This window comes from Paramisgurnus dabryanus, chromosome 5 (assembly GCF_030506205.2).
Source record: "Paramisgurnus dabryanus chromosome 5, PD_genome_1.1, whole genome shotgun sequence".
NCBI lineage: Eukaryota > Metazoa > Chordata > Actinopteri > Cypriniformes > Cobitidae > Paramisgurnus > Paramisgurnus dabryanus.
In genome coordinates this window covers 20,010,941-20,027,915 of record NC_133341.1, presented here as the reverse complement: position 1 = coordinate 20,027,915, position 16,975 = coordinate 20,010,941, and the positions used below count along the sequence as shown (strand labels likewise).

Here is a 16,975-nt window from a genome sequence, read left to right as displayed (position 1 = left end):
CACATGCAACACTTTAAAAAGGCATACTACAGTTAATTTTTCTTGTCATTTTTATATGGTATGCAAGCTCAGTCTTGTTTTTTATTTGCAAGCTCTTTCTTCTTCGTAAGAGCCCTGATGTCTTTATAAAACTGGAATAGTAGCACTTCAAATAAATATATAAATACATGATTACATGTTAGTAACACTTTGTGTATTACATTTAGCAAGACTGATAGAATAAGCAGCTGTTTTAGATGGCATGTTACAATTTGAAGACTAAGCAGCATAAACATGCATATCTTGGCATAGATAGGGCCATAAACATGCACACAAACGTTTCTGCTAATATCTTGGTACCGATCTATGTAGGGATGCACCGATACCGGTATCGGCCTCGATACCACATTTTCTAAAGTACTCGTACTCGTTAAAAGTCCCCCGATACCTTGAATCGATACCACGGTTTGAGAAATGTCTATGTTTGAGCGGTGTGTAAGGCGTTAATACCTCTTGTGTTGTCCAAAGAGGCAGAGTTTACAACAAACTGGAAAACTAGTCCTTTGTTTTTTTGTTAAATTATATGACTAAAGCTGTTACCTGTAAATTTAAGTCATGTTTTTTTTATTAAGTACTTGGTATCGGTATCGGCAAGTACTGAAATGCGAGTACTCGTACTCGTATTCCAAAAAAGTGGTATCGGTGCATCCCTAGATCTATGCAGTGTCATTCTTATTTCCTTAAGGTTGTAAATTATAAAAGTTATTTTTTTTTGTACTATAAATATGATACACATTATGCAACAAAACTAAGGCAAGTTGTGATTTGTATGACCGAAATGGCACCTTTATACTGTCTAAATAATGCACAATAATTTATACAGTAGTAGTATAGCATGCTATATTTGACTTGTGTTAGTGCGTTTGTTTTTGTTAGTTCCGGGTGGCTACAGAGCTATATCTATGTTCTTATCAGGATCTGAGTTTTTAATATTGCTTTATTATTCTTTAAAGCTGCACTGGAAGCCGCTTGGGCAGATTGCCACATACTGCTCATACCAACACATTATCCCACTGCAGGCTGAAGAATGCAGTACAACCCTCACCCACCCATCTCTATCCCTCTCTTTGCCTGTCTCCTGTCTCTAGCTTTCACCAACCCAAAAAGAGAGAGAGAGAGCGATATATAACACAAGTTAGAGACCGAGAGACACAGTACAGCATTTTAATTCAGAGGGCGATGTAAAATATTTGGTTTTATTGGTCTGCTCGTGAGAGATTCACAGGAGACTGAAAGGATCTGCTAATTTTGCATGTGTGAGTGTGACTGTGTTGAATATTCATTACTGTACTGTATATGCTGTATTTGCGATCATTTAGATGCGTTGCCCCATCGTAACTTGATAAAATTTTGCAACAATGTGAATATGTTTCCAAAAGTTCCATAATCTATGACCAAGCCGGGACTAAAACTTTTTGCCATACCTTAACATTAAACCTTTTTTTCTTAAAGCATTGGTTATGACCCATTTAACATGTAAATTGTTTTGTTGTAAATTCATTCTAGTAAATGCATTTTATTGTAAAATGTTATGATTTTAAACAGACAAGATGTGTTGAATTATTTTCAGTTTAAAGTCGCCATCAAAACGGAGAATTCTTATTTTTTAATAGTATATTGCAGTGTTCATTATAAACAATTTATCTGTGTGGGTCTTCTTTAATGAATGTGCCCTCACAATAAGCTAAATAATTTCCACCCTCGTGATGACATCAGCTTGACTGCTTGGGCGGGAGCATCCTTTAACCCGCCCCCTCCAACTGTCAGTTCCGATTCTGAAAGAAAACGCCTACTTTTCTATATCCAATCAATTCACAGTGGAAAACACAAGCCAGGCCCACTATTTTCCTCATGTGATATTACATTTTACTCTCAAATACATCACAATATGGAAGTAAAGTCGATGGCAACGTCCTGTTCACGGGGTAATAATGGTTAGCACAGCCATGAGTTTTAGTGGCGCAACATTATGGTCCTATTATATAGTGCAAGACCAGTATTTTTTTTCTACTTGGGGCAGTTGACATTTTCATGTTCAGCGCCACATTGTTTATATAGCAAATACATAGCAAATTGCACCCATGGGCGTTCAGGTCTGGAAAACGAGTTGTGTTCAGGGGCATTGTTGGCGCGTTGCTTTTTTGAGGCAACTACAATAGACTACCACATTGACCAACTAAAACCTAGTCTAAAGTCAATAGTGCAATATTGTTTTTGTTATTTAAAGCGCGCTTTAGTAGTATGCGCCTATATATGGGACGACAGCACACAAACAGTTTTAAATATAAAAAAATTAAAGGATTAAAATGTAAAGATTATTATTGAGTCTCTTTAACATAAATGAGGATCGATTATTAGACGTTACAAGGCGTAAAGAGCTGCTTCACCTGTTGCCTGGTAAGAAATTTAATGTTTTGCTTTAAACAAATGCTACAAATGTTTTTTTATGCTACCCCACGGTTTAAGTGTATATGATGAATTTGTACCTCTGGATATGGTGAGGTGAGATCCTTTTTTAAAGGGGTCAGAGAATGAAAAACCATTTTTACCTTGTCTTTGTTGAATAATGGTAGTCTACCCGCATTCACAAACATACAAAAAGTGCTAGACATGCTAAACATCTCAGTCTCATAGAAATTCCTCTTTTAGAAATGTCAACCAGAAAACGGCCCAATCTGAAAACCTGATGCTTATGACATCACAGGCATCTCACTGCCCCTCCACTTTAAAATAATTGGCTACATTTTTTGAGTGGCAGCAAAGTCAGCCAATCAGTAATGAGATTGCAAGTTCAGCCAGTAGGGGGAGCCAAATAGGTGCAAAACCACTTGTTTAAAATCCCCCACCCTAATAGAGCTATCTGAGAGAGGTTTTTAGGAAGCTTCTAAGGCATTACAGACCCAAACAAAAAATTTTTTGTCTACATGTCACATCACAGAACAAAGATTAATAACCCGTTCAATCATTCTATGTCACCTTTAAGTAATGCTTTCAAAACCCTCACGGCGCTGTCCGAGTGCTGAAACGTTTTGGCTCTCCACATGTTTGTAAACTCTTTCATATTTGTACAGTAAACTTGTAAATCTGCATACTTGAAAATTATTCTTTGAGATTAAACTGATTATGTAGGCTATCCTTACATCAGAGCAATTAAAAGCCTACTAATTGTACCTCCATGACTGAAAGTCAATGACTTTTAGAGAGGTTTTAATGCAAAAATAAAAAATTTAATATAAATCGATCTAAAACTGGTGGTCTTCTTCCTCCTCTTAGTTTTTCAGATCATAAATTCCGCCATCTAAACAGGGAATCGGCCTGGCGCGAGCCCAACTGACTCTTTTAAAGAGAGATGAGACTCTTAACACACCCATTACTCATTACGAGAATAGGAACAACCCTTTAAGACACTAGGCGCAGTCTAGTCATTAAAATAGCAAAAGTGGATTCGGACACATCCTTTTAGATTGTGCCTGTGTGCTGTAGACAATGCACTCCATTGCAGGTCAAATAGGGCCTTAGTTTTAGTCGCCACATTCTGAGGTTATGTCAAAGGTTATTAGGAAGTTAATCTTCTAAAGGAAAGCAATACCTGCTCGAGCAAGAGTTTGACGTCCCATGGCATTGCACAGACTGATCGGATTATGGCATTGCATAAAGTTCAACACACCCGCATGCTTAGAATTCATTAAAATGCCTCCTCATGTTCATTTACTGAAAAACAGCTTTATTTAAATTTAAGTTTTTAAACTTGACAATGTTTACTTTTTGTATTTATTTATTTTAAATCTACTAGGCCTTGGGTGTTGGGTAAAACATGCTAAATGCTAAATATTGTAAAACTGTATTTTTCTGCTATGTGGCATAGGCCTAATGTGTATGTACTTGCTTGTGTGTAGATATTTACTGGTGTGAACACATGAGGTTCTGCTTAATTAGAGGAGTTAGGATGAGTTTTTGCGTGCCTTAGCATTATTCTTTAACTTTCGTGAATGTGTGTTTGGGCCAGCCTTGATGTGAGCGTGCTTGTTTAAATATGTGTGTTTTTTGAGGATATGACTCAGTCTAATATATGAGCAGACATGAGGTATGTGTGCGGGTTTGTATTAGAGGATATGACTCAGGACGCATGCACTGGGTGTTCAGTGTAAATCGGTCTATCTAATGACAACTGGAGTAATCACATTGTTCAGTAGGAGCCAACAGTGAAAGTGCTCAGTGACTCATAAAGAGAGGCAGGACAAGTCTTACACATACACACATACTTTAAACAATATAATCATTCATTCATTGAACACAAGATAATTTTCATGGTTATGTGGTTTACACGAGATAAAGCCTTACATGGTTGCTTGTTTTTTTAAGAACAGCTTTCCCTTAAAAAATGCATTCCTAGGGGCAAGTGTAAATCTAATACATGAACGTCATCTACACATAAAAAAGCATTACATTTAGTGTAGATTAGCTCCATTGTTAAGGTAAATGTGAGAAATGTTTTATATAACTTCATCTTTAACCTCATGCTGCTCCTTAGCTAAAATATAAAATGGATATATTAACAACCCTTACAGCTATCAAACAGCCATTTGATTTTATTAAATGTGCCGCATAACTTTTATTAAATTTTTTAGTATAAACTAAAAATTGAAAACTATATTATATTTCCGAAGAGCACTTAGTTTGCTACACTTCGACTGCGTGTCGTGAATGCGTTAGCATTTAGCCTACCCCTATTCATTCCTTAGGATCCAAACAGGGATGAATTTAGAAGCTACTAAACACTTCCATGTTTTTCCTATTTAAAGAATGTCACATGAGTAGTTACGCGAGTAACTATGGTGGCACAAAATAAAACTTGGCAATTTTTTAAGCGGATAAAAAATGAGAACTATATTGTATGGCGGAAGAGCACCTTTATTTTGTGCCACCATACTTACTTGTGTAACTACTAATGTTAGAGTCTTTAAATAGGGAAAACATGGAAGTGTTCGGTGGCTTCTAAGTTCATCCCTGTTTGGATCCTAAGGAATGAATAGGGGTAGGCTAAATGTTAACACATTCACGACATGCAGTCGAAGTGCTGCAAACTAAGTGCTCTTCCGAAATACAATATAGTTTTCGATTTTTAGTTTATACTAAAAAATGAAATAAAAGTTATGTGGCACATTTAATTAAATCTAATGGCTGTAAGGGTTGTTAATATATACATTTTATATTTTCTATTTAAATGCAAATTTTCTAGATTTATCCCAGTTTGTCTAGTGACTATGATTTCAGGGAGTTCTTGTTCTGGTGCTCAAATGTGATGATAGGTCAAGTGAGTGGGTTAATCCAATGCCTCTGGTCTGAATTAGGTCTAAAGGTCATCGATGAGTTGCTGTTTAAGGTGCGTAATCGGCCTGTAATGCTGTAGGAAGTGGGTGTGGATGTTACCAGTGGTGACTCAATTCCCGGCTGATTTAATAGCCCTTCCGACTCTCAGACCATATCCAGCATTTAAGATAGCATTGGTCATCTGGTTGGGCAGTTTCTTGTGCCCTTGGTAATGACCACTTCCTGTCAAGAACCGATAAGCTTTAATAATTTAGGATTAAATGACACCTGAATGACTACCTGCAACAGTAAAAGGGGTCTGTCTATCACTTCATTCATTCATCTGCCCATCTACTGTATTTGTCTGTTTGCCGCCTACAGTATCTGTCTGTCCATCTGTTTGTCTGTTCATCTGCCTACCTACCTACCTACAGACATACATATATTGTGTTGTTGCTAAGGGACAATGGCCCTGTCATAGTCGACCCTGTCACAGTTAGGCCTGTTTTGCCCAAAATTTCTCTGAGGCTCTTTAGGAGAACAGCAGACACTTCTGCTCCTCCTCTGAAACATTACAGCTCTCTAGCCCTGTGTAAACACACTCTTAAATTGATTCTTCTGTCTGGTCAACACCACTACAGACTGAAGCTCCTAAAGTGGTACTGTAATCACTGACCACACTGGTGTTTAATCACTGTCTACTAACAAATGCTAAATTGGTTTACAAATATGGGTTCTCTTTATGTTTTCCAAAGTGTAAGGAAATTGTGTGTCAGTGGCCTCTATTTACATCCACACTCTATGTATTGCACTAGAGCGTTGCTATAAAACTCAAACACGTCACCCTGTGTTTTCTTGTTCATAGTGGCTCTTATAACCACAGCAAGATTCATACATTGTAAATGCAATTGCTCATGATATACAGTAGAAACCTTTCAGTGATGATGAGGGCTCAGTGTTAAGAGCTGCTTAAAAAAAAAATTTCACCAAGAAGTGATATCAAAATTATTTACGCACTACGTGTCATTCCAAATCTGTATTACATCCTTCTTACCTTAGCCTCTCATGCAGCTCGTTAACATACAATGACACTTCATATTGGCTGTCATGATATAAAGAAACCTCTTAGTGTAGTGCTCAGTGTATGGAAATCGGACTTTTTCCATGTTTAAGTGCTATAATTAGGTTCCTAGTGCTTCTATAAACCTAGAAAATGTGAAAAAGAACAACCCAGTATCTCAGTTTTGGTAAACCATCTCTGCAAGCATGTGAAAAAATTGTTATTGAAATTTGACTCCCCTTGTGATGTCAGAAGGGGATAATACCGCCCCTTAATCTGCATTATTCAGCCACAGCATTGCCATTTAGTGCAGAGATCAACTCATTTGCATTTAAAAGGACACACCCAAAAAACGGCACATTTTTGCTCACCCCTACAAAGTGGTTATTTTAAGATGCTATAATAATTTTTTTGTGGGGTATTTTGAGCTAGAACTTCACATACAGTACGTACTCTGGGGACACCAAGGCAGACATGGGGACTTGTGACTTGGTGACTTGAACTCGAGTCGACTCGAGTCGCTATTTTTATGGCTTGTGACTTGACAAAAAACAAAATACTTGAGACTTGACTTGGACTTGGAAGTTAAAATCTCGGGACTTGACTTGAGACACGATGAATTGAATGACTTGAGTATTTATCAAATCATGTTTTCAGTTTGAATATAAAATATATAAATTCAGTGTTTCCTCTAGGATTTTTTCCAGCTGTGGCGGCAGGGGGCGCCCATGATGATTATAAATGTACATTATTATTTTTAATGTAGAAAATAGGCTACAGTAAACTAACATGTATTTTTTATCATTTTCATGCTGTCATTTACTTTTCTTTATATTTATAGCATATTGCTTTTCTATGTTTGATCTAAACTGTATTTTCTTAAAAAATACGTACGTTTTATAGCTTCATACGGATTTTTCATTGTAGTTTTAATGTAGTGTGCAAGTTCGTGCTCGTGTTTAGCGTTACAGAGCTGTAGCAAAGTCACGCACAGTCCTGTTTGATAATCCGCACCGCTGTGATTGACAGAACACCCGACCAGTTATCCGACATCAGCAACATTTTATTCCACACCTGACCAGCTGAGCGGTCAGCAGTGCGCTGCGCTTATAGCCTATATTCTGAATAACTAATGGCCAGATAAGTTGATAATATGAGTACAGTGATTCCAAATGAATGTCCAAAAAACTCGTAATATGTTAAATCGAAAGTTTAATCATGTCATTTCTCGCATGCAGCCCCGCGCTGCGTCCGTGTATATGCGCCTGTGAACAGCATACGAGTGATGACCTTGCAACTTAAATTACCCTAAATTTATTGCCATACAGATAAAAGTAAAATAACATTCGAAACTGTAAATTGTGTATTTTTATTCGTGTAAACTCACAATAAGGAGAAAACCTTGTGCTTATTTAAAATCATTAAAAACATGACGTGTTTTCTGCTGCTTTGGTTTAACAGCGCGTCACAAAAAAAGAACAGCAACTCAAATACTTTTTTAATTGTCAATCTGATAATTATAACATATTTCGTGTAGGCTTATTTATTTCATTATTATTTCTCAAAACAGAGATGTAGCCTAATCATAATCTGTTGATTAAATCTATTTGTGCATGAAACTAAACCCATGGGGGAAATTATGATATTTTAGGAGATTTATTTATAAATGAGTGAACAACGCGAATCCAGAAAGGAATTTATTTCTTTAAGACAGCCAGTCTGGCAGGGCAGACATTTCGGTAGCTTTATTTATTTTGCGAGCTTTTGCGTGGGTTTTGCCTAGAAGGGATACAGAAAATGCTGAAAAGTTTAGGATTAGATTTGGAGGTAGGATTTTTAGGATGAAAACAGCGGCTCTGACAAAATGAGATACAAATGCATCCTACAATCCTGTGAAAATTTGTGTTTAGAGTTGGGTTTGGGTGAAGGATTAGGATAAACAGTGCTCTTCCGGCGAGATTTCGTTTGCTGTATCCCTTCTATCCACAACCGAAGGCGTGGCGGGGATGTTTTAGGCATGGCGGGCCGCCACGGTTGAATGTATATAGCGGAAACACTGAAATTATAACAAAAAAAGTTGACCCAGCTGGAGCGCAGGCTGAATAGAGACAAAGCGCAGCGCGTCATAACCTAAAAACCACGCCCACCATGGGGAAACAATCTCCAACCGTCTCCATTGACTTTGTATTGCGAGAGGCCGCCTCCTTGTCATTTGTTGTCATTTCATAACAAAAACAGAATAATGCATAAAGCTGCTGTGTGACAGAGTGTACAGCTAACAAACCAAAAATCCCAGAAATAAGTTTTCGTGACTGGATCACGACACTATCATCAGTCACGCCCTTTCGTACCCTACGCACACCACGCCACTTAGATCAGACAGCACATCAACATGTCAGCCGGAGGGATACCGAGGGTCATCGCGTTCGGCTTCAACAATTATTCAAAGGATGGAAAAAGAAGAACAGCGTGTTGCAAAACATGCAAAATTCAAATCTCAGACTGCCTGATGACAACATCCAATTTCGTTCGTCATCTGAAGACTCATTCTGTCCAGTAAGTGCTTTTCAATTTGTTATTGTTATCTGGTTATTTGGTAGTAGTGCTGCAACGGATCACCCACTGTTCGTCTCGCATGTGATTCGCGGATTAATATGCAAATGGGAAAGTTTATAATTTGCACATGTTTCAAAGGTTTGCAAATGTTAATATTCAAGTGATTAAACAATTGAATTTAACTGCAAAAACGCGCTAAAGTGAGCAGTTAACTTTATGCACAAAAATCACTTCTGAAGCTCTAAAAATAATAATTATATTTAATTTATACAATAAAGACTGTGTTATGATTTATTTGATTCCATTTCTGTACCTAATGATAATTTTAGGCCCTACTTAATGTGCAAATGTTCTTTTTTTACAAATGTTCCGAAAATGATCCGATCCGTGCCTTAAAAATTGTAATGTGATTCGAACCGTGAGTTTTGTGATCCATTGCACCCCTAGTAGTTAAAGAAATATTACATATAACATAAGCATAAAAAATAAGCATAATTTACATAAGGCAATTTGGTACTTCTAGAGGTAAATAAATCAAAAATACCATAAATTGATAGATTAAATTTTATTGAAGACAGTGATATAACATTTGTATTAAATAAAAAAAAGAAATAAAATATACTAATATTTAATTAGTGAATAAAAACTACAAAAAGCCTCAAACAACTTTTTTGTTAACCATATAAAATGTTTTCATGTCTGCCCGACCATACAGTACATCCCATTCTTGTTTTTTCTTCTGTTTCACAGATATGCAGAATATGAAAGGGCAAGAAACGCCTGCACTGATGCTACACAGCCTGCAATTTCCCAGTTCCTCCAGTCTCGTCCTCAGGAAGCCTATGCAGCTTATCATCCAAGACAGAAGGCCATAACAAATGCCATTCTAAGAGACCTGGTGATAGGATGTAGCATGCCTCTTTCAATCACTGAGAATGAACATTTCCGACACTTCATGTCTGTGGCTGACTCCAAGTACCAGCCTGCCTGTCGTAGGACAATAACTTTAAAGATAGAATCCCTTGTTGCAGAGACTAAAGAGAAAATAAAAGAGCTTCTTTCTTGTGCAGATCATGTATCCGTTACAGTGGATATTTGGTCAGACCGGAGAATGCGCGGCTTTTTGGGAGTCACTGGCCATGTTTTGGTAACATCTGAGGGAGTTCAGCTGAAATCATACTTGCTTGCCTGTAACAGATTCAAAGGAACTCACACAGGAGAAAGGATAGCAGAAGCCTTTGAGTCCATATGTGATGAATATGGCATCAGACAAAAACTTGACTTTGTTATTTGTGACAATGCTGCCAATATGAAGCGAGCATTTACAGTTTGTTTTCCAAAAGAGCAAGATGGTGAAGTAAATGATGACGACAATCTGGATGATGCAGAGTTGTGGGAAGACCTCTCCAGAGCTGAATTGGAGACTGTGGACCGCATGATCAACAGAGGAAGTCCTAAACGTCAGCAATGCTTTGCCCATACGCTGCAGTTAACTGTTGGTGATGGTCTCAAGGATGCACGGATCATGAACAGTACCTTTGCAAAATGCTCCAAACTGAGCTCTCTCCTGCGTACATCCAGCACCTTTAAAGATGCATTTGAAGATAAGTTTGGGCAGCGAGGGATACCCGCTGCTGTGAATACACGGTGGAATTCAACTCTCCGCCAAGTCAAGGCAGTTCTCTCGTTCAGTCATCAAGAACTGTGCAGTGTTGTTCAGGACACAGGCCACAGTGAGCTGGTCTTCTCAATTAGGGAGTGGAATCTGATGAAAGAGCTTTGTGATGTGCTACAGCCATTTGCCGAGGCCACCGATCTTACTCAGGGAGAGAAGATTGTGACGGTCAGCTCTGTCCTCCCCTGTGTATTGTCACTAAACCACCATTTGGAAAAACTCAAACAGCAAGTGCGCTTCCTGGGAAGCATGATCCATAGCCTGCAATGCTCTCTCAAGAAAAGATTCCGGGGGATCTTTGTAAATGTTAAAATGTTATCAGCAGCATCAGGAGAAGAGCTGCCATTTGCTGACCCACTCTACATCAGATCAGCTGTCCTGGACCCAGCTTTCTCCATGATGTGGCTTCAGCATGATGTGCTTGTCACTGATGACATAAAGAATGAAATTGTTGACATGGTGAAAGGTCAGTGATTTTTTTTACATGATATACAGTTAGGCATATCACCATTATCAAATTATGGAAATTAAATTCACAGCAGTTCTATAAATAATAATATAATACATTTTTAGAGCTGATTTTGCAAGCATATCAAACTGAGCTGTGAAATAATGAATGATGAAGTCCCCTTTCTAACAATCATGGGCTTTCACACTTGCCCTTTAAATTAAATTCACTTAACTTTTTTGTCTTTGTTTTTATTAGATCTGATTCTACGTGAGGTGCGACCTAACACAACATCCCAGAGTCCTGTATTCCAAGAGGTTGGAAATGGAAACCAGGAGGAAGAGAGCACTGGTTTATTCTCATACAGAAAACGCCCCAAGCAGGACACAACCACCAACCCAGAGACACAACTAAATAACTATTTGAGTCTTTGTTGTGGGCAGGCTTGTCTGTCCTTCTGGGATGCAAACAGGGGTATACTACCTGTACTTTTCCCTGTTGCAATGAGAGCTTTTTCAGTGCCGGCTTCAAGTGCCCCAGTTGAAAGGGTCTTCAGTCATGGTGGGATCATTATGAGGCCACATCGTGCTCGGCTTGCAGACAAGACCCTCTCAAATCTTATATTTTGCAAGTGCAATACCTTGTAAAAGAGGTAATGACTTATGGATAGTGTGTGTGCGTGTGCGTGTGCGTGTGTGAGTATGTTTGTAAGAGAGAGAGAGAGTGAGTGAGTGTGTGTGTGTGTGAGAGAGAGAGTAAGTGTGTGTGTGTGTGTGTGTGTGTGTGAGAGAGAGAGAGAGAGAGAGAGAGAGAGAGAGAGAGAGAGAGAGAGAGAGAGAGAGAGAGAGAGAGAGAGGAGAAATGTAACAATGTTTAATGTTGTATATTTTAACTGTGCTTGAGAGAGGGAGGTGTTCAGAGAGGAGTCTGTTGTATGTTAAGATGTTATTTGGTTTATGGACTCAATGTTGAAAATTTAAAGCATTTCAAACTGTTGGGAATAATTAAATAAATAAATAATTTTACGAAGTTACAATTTTGTTTGATTCCATGATGTATTTTACTGAACATGAGTATTTACAGTGCAAATCCAAATTATTGTAATTTACTGACAGTTATATCTTGTCTTTTCACTTTATTAAGATCAGATTCTGCAGGTAAAATAAGGTAATATACGTGACTTGACTTGGACTTGACTTGACCTACTACAGGACTTGACTTGACTTGACATAGCCTGTGATTTGACTTGACTTGACTTGCCCAAGAAAGAAAATACTTGGGACTTACTTGAGACTTGAAGGTTCAGACTTTAGACTTACTTGAGACTTGCACATGTGTGACTTGGTCCCATCTCTGCACCAAGGTTTTATTAAACATTTAAAAAAGTCTTGTGAAATGTCCCCTTTAAGAGCTAAAGTACTATACAGATATTATTTTCCACTCCAAAATTAAAAAGTGAATTAGCTGAAAATGTAAAAGTTTTTTCTAGAAATATAATGTTGGAAAGTCTTTAGTTGCACAGGTACATGAATATTTGTAGCAACAGCCAACAATACATTGACTGGGTCAAAATTATAGTTTTTTTTCTTTTATTCCAAAAATCACTAGGATATTTTGTATAATATTATGTAGGATATTAAGATCATGTTCCATGAAGATATTTTATACATTTCTTACTGTAAATATATAAAAACTTTATTGTAAGTGGATGCAGTTGTTAATGATTTCATTGAGACAACTTTAAAACTTTTAACTTATTATAATATTTAGATTGTTTTGCAACCTCAGACTCCACTCCAGATTTACAATTTTTGTCCTAAACCATACATAAATTATATAATAATGTATAAATCTCAATTTCAAAAAATCAACCCTTATGACTTTTGTGGTCCAGGGTCGCATTTTTCAAAACGGCTCTGTATCTATCAAAAAGACTTGAAAGCTTGAAATGGTGACTTTATTAAATTTAAAAAAAAGTTTTGGCTGGAAGATTTGATACAGTTAGGACATCTGAATGAGACAGTCACACATCACTGTGTTTTTCAGATGTTCCAGTCAGCAGGTCATGTGTGAGTAAGCCATAAAGTCCTAACGCTTCGGTAGTAAGTACTAAAAGTATTTGATTGCCTTGGTAGATGAAATGATTGGCACCCACCCCAAAAGACTCATTCATTTCTAGACATGCACAGAAACTATTCTCTCTACTTTAACCCATAACTTGTTTGTTTGGTACGGCATTGCGTTACCAATGCAAATGTTGTGGGTTTGATTCCCAGGGAACACACCTACTGATCATAATGTATTGCTTGAATGCACTGTAAGTCGCTATGATTAAAGGTGCAATGTGTGGCTTTTAAAATAATCTTTTGACAGACATGCAATATAATATACTAGGGCTGTCAAAATTAACACGTTAATAATGCGTTAAAGCAAATTAATTGTAACACCACTAATTTTATTAACGCGCGATTAACGCAACATGCAATTTCTGTTTGACCCTTGGTCTAGCCCTCATTGAGACGCAGCAAGTGACCCGCGCTGTCTAGATGAGTCAGAGGTTTTCATAAAAATAAGAACATTAAACTCTCGTTCAACAAATCAAATTCTCTAAATGGTCATTAAACATCTAAAATTATCTTTATCTGTACGTTTCCTGAGAGGTGTAACGTCTCAAATCCATAATCTAAAGCAAAGATGCGTCTTCATTCACTTTTTGGTTTCGTTTTTAAAGCATGCAGAACTTATAGAAAATAGACTGCAGGACTTGCTTGATGTTAAAATAATTATTAAGAGAGATACAGTTCAGGACCTGATGTTAAACGAGTTATTAAGAGTGACAAGACTCAAAAGCGATCTTCCTGACGCTGATGTCTGAAGAGCATGCACACAAACGCACGAGTGCGCAACCCCGATATTTATATATAGACATCTTCACAAAATTACAGTTTTAAAAATATCTGTTTTGACAAGAATTCATGCAGGTATGACCTATAATCTGTTATATCTGAAGTGAATCTTTGGTTAACTGTTGAGGAAACGTATCTGTTGTGTAACATTATATTAAACTCTTGCATTAGTATCTTAAAGCGGTCTGTCTCAATGTCAAAATTAAACCATAGAAGAAAAACATATATTTAACATACTGTATATTGATATTGTTTTTGCTTTGCATAAACAGGTGTAGTTCTGTCATGTTTTGTCAGATTCCAACAAATCATGCATTGTTTTGAAGTTTTTAATGTTAAAATATAAATAAATATTTTGAAAATTTGCTCATCCCAACTCAATTTGCCCTCACAGGTCACAAATGATGCAGCCAACAGAAATGGAAAAATAAGGTGGCCTTCTAATGGGAAAATTATATATAAAACTATGGCTGATGGTTCTGTTGAAAATGTAAACAGGCTGTTGTAAACATACATTTGCATATAGCGTAAACAGTATATTTGTACAAATCCATGTTGATTAGAGCATTAAAAACTTGAAAACTGTTAAATTATACGTCAATTTAGAACAGCTAAAAATGTGAGATTAATTTGCGATTAATCGCGATGAACTCATGCGATTAATCTATATGAAATATTTTAGCCTATTGACAGCCCTATAATATACATAACTATATTATCAATCGTGTACTGTATAATGACCCTACAAAATGAACAGTATTGTTTTTATTACGTTAGAATGAGCCATTTTTATCTACATACATAATCCCATTACATGGAAGTCATCATTTTGCGCTGCCATTTTTCTACAGTATCCCTACTAGGGGTGGGTATCGATTCAGATGTTCCAGATCGATTCAATTTCGATTCACAAGCTATCAAATCGATTCGATTCCGATTCTCGATTCATTTTTCGATTCCGGTTCTCAGGATGCTTCCATACCTCTTACTTTTATGTTAAGGGGGCATCAACGTCGATGAAGCACCTAAAACCGCCATTTTAAGCACTGAATGAAAGAATGACAGGCTCCTTGGTAACATTGTGCAAGGCAAAAAAGAGGGTGACATCTAGTGAAGAAGACTAGTAATTTGATTAACGTTAATCTTACGTTCATTGTTTGCAGGAAAAAATATGGGGGAAAAAATCGATTCTGCTCTTTGAGAATCGATTCTGAATCGACCACGTATAATAAAACGATTAATCGAAAAATCGATTTTTTTGCCCAGCCCTAATCCCTACACGGACAAACTGTTCCATAGAGCGAGTTTTGTTAATACGTTGTCTCAGACGATGACATGTTTGTCCTATAGTGGCTACTGTAGCTTCACTATGCATTTCGAAATAGAGTTGGGCTTGTCAATGGTTATTATAGACCACATGAGATAACATTCATGTTAAAGTTACTGTTCTTTTGTGGCCTGTCACATGCAGTAGTACTAAATGCAACCACTTGTTATGAGTTATTTCAACTTTTCTGTTTCCCTTTTTAATACAGATCTAAGGGCCAGCTGTGTTTTCTCACAGAAAAATCACTGGCATTAATTGTACACTGCTGGTGTATATATGAGTCTCCAGACAGGATGATTTTCCTGTGCTCTTTTTTTTTGAAGTTTAAGATTGGAGTAGGGGGCAGCTGGTCTCAGATCATTGCAAAAGAGGGAGTTCCACTTAAGAAGGTAGCTGCATTGTAACGCTGGACGTTACGCCAGTGCTGGGTGTCTAAATGGGTTTTATTGAAAAGGAAATCTGTCAGAGCCTGATAAAGGAGAATGGGCTCCTGGACATGAAGAATAGCTCAGAGAGTTCATTCTGAAAGGACTGCCTTTTCATCACTGCATGACTCATTCTTTGTGCGTGAACGCGTGTGTGATCATAGTTTTCAAATCTTTAAATATTCACGTATTTATCATGCATGTGCTTGCCATTGTTTCGGTTATTAAAGTGCAAGGTCCAACGTTTATAGTGTGCTCTTACAGATTGTTTCAAGGCAAATAAAGGCAAATATAACTGTTGTGTGTGCGTGTGAGCGATTCCGAAAGAGCCGCACAGTGCGATTGTGTGCGCGAACGAGTGTTCTGGCTCACTGAGGTATAGTGCCCTCTTACCTCACCACTCAGGCATCCCTGTGTGGAGCCGAGCAGTGTGTGAACAGCAAGAGAGAGAGTCTCACAGTGAGGGTATTCATATACTCCTAGCATTGACAAAAGAAAGAGAGGGAGGAGGAAAAAAGAATGAGAAAGAGGCACGGGTGGTCAAACTGAGATCGTGAAGGCTTAAACATCAAACATTCATATTACTGTTATGAATGACTAATAAGAAAAGTAGGTGTGAATTGAACCCAGTTTAGTCGAATGGAGGGGCTAGCTCTCCCAGCAACCTACTTAGTAACTTATGGGGTGTTGTGATACATACAGTAGTATTTAATCTCTATATTGAAGCCCCTTTAATGCATGCCGATAAATACCTTCCCTTCCTCTTTATCGTTTTTCCTCTCTTTCTAACTTCTCATCTCTATTCTCTACTCTCATTCGCTCAACCACCATATTCCCCCCAGCCATCCATCTGAACTGACCAATCCTGCTCCCCCTGGACACCAGTTCGCGCCCGTCCTTCTCCCTCCCCTTTTCATCATGCCGAGCAGGCTTACAGGATTCCTAGAGTTCCAGATGCGGCACTGCGTCCTTCACAGACCCCTTAGCAGGGCCCTCTCTCTCATATCGGGTGGCCCGGTTCACCGTGTCCTCAGACAACCTGAGCTGAGCTCAGGAAAGGGGCCTCCAATTGGGGAGGCCCACCTCAGCTTGGGCTCTACAGCTCTACCACATTCTCTAGAATATAGTTTAGGACCTCTGACGGTAGCAAATAAATGATGAGACAGATCTCTGAGATCGTCTTAAGTTTAAATCACTGTATATATGCAGCTTGACTGGTTTTGTACTTT

At 37.8% G+C, this 16,975-nt stretch overlaps 1 long non-coding RNA gene across 2 annotated transcripts in view; it reads left to right on the top strand.

The window, feature by feature from the left end:
• LOC135732281 (uncharacterized) overlaps positions 1–16,975 on the top strand; it is a 40,506-nt gene that overhangs the window by 15,232 nt on the left and 8,299 nt on the right. The window contains exon 3 of one of the 2 annotated variants that reach the window (XR_010526727.1): positions 993–2,018. The exons of the other annotated variant lie outside the window; for it this stretch is intronic. This is a non-coding gene — a long non-coding RNA (uncharacterized lncRNA). Of the gene's footprint in view, positions 1–992; positions 2,019–16,975 lie in introns of those variants that run through there. 2 annotated transcript variants of the gene reach the window in all.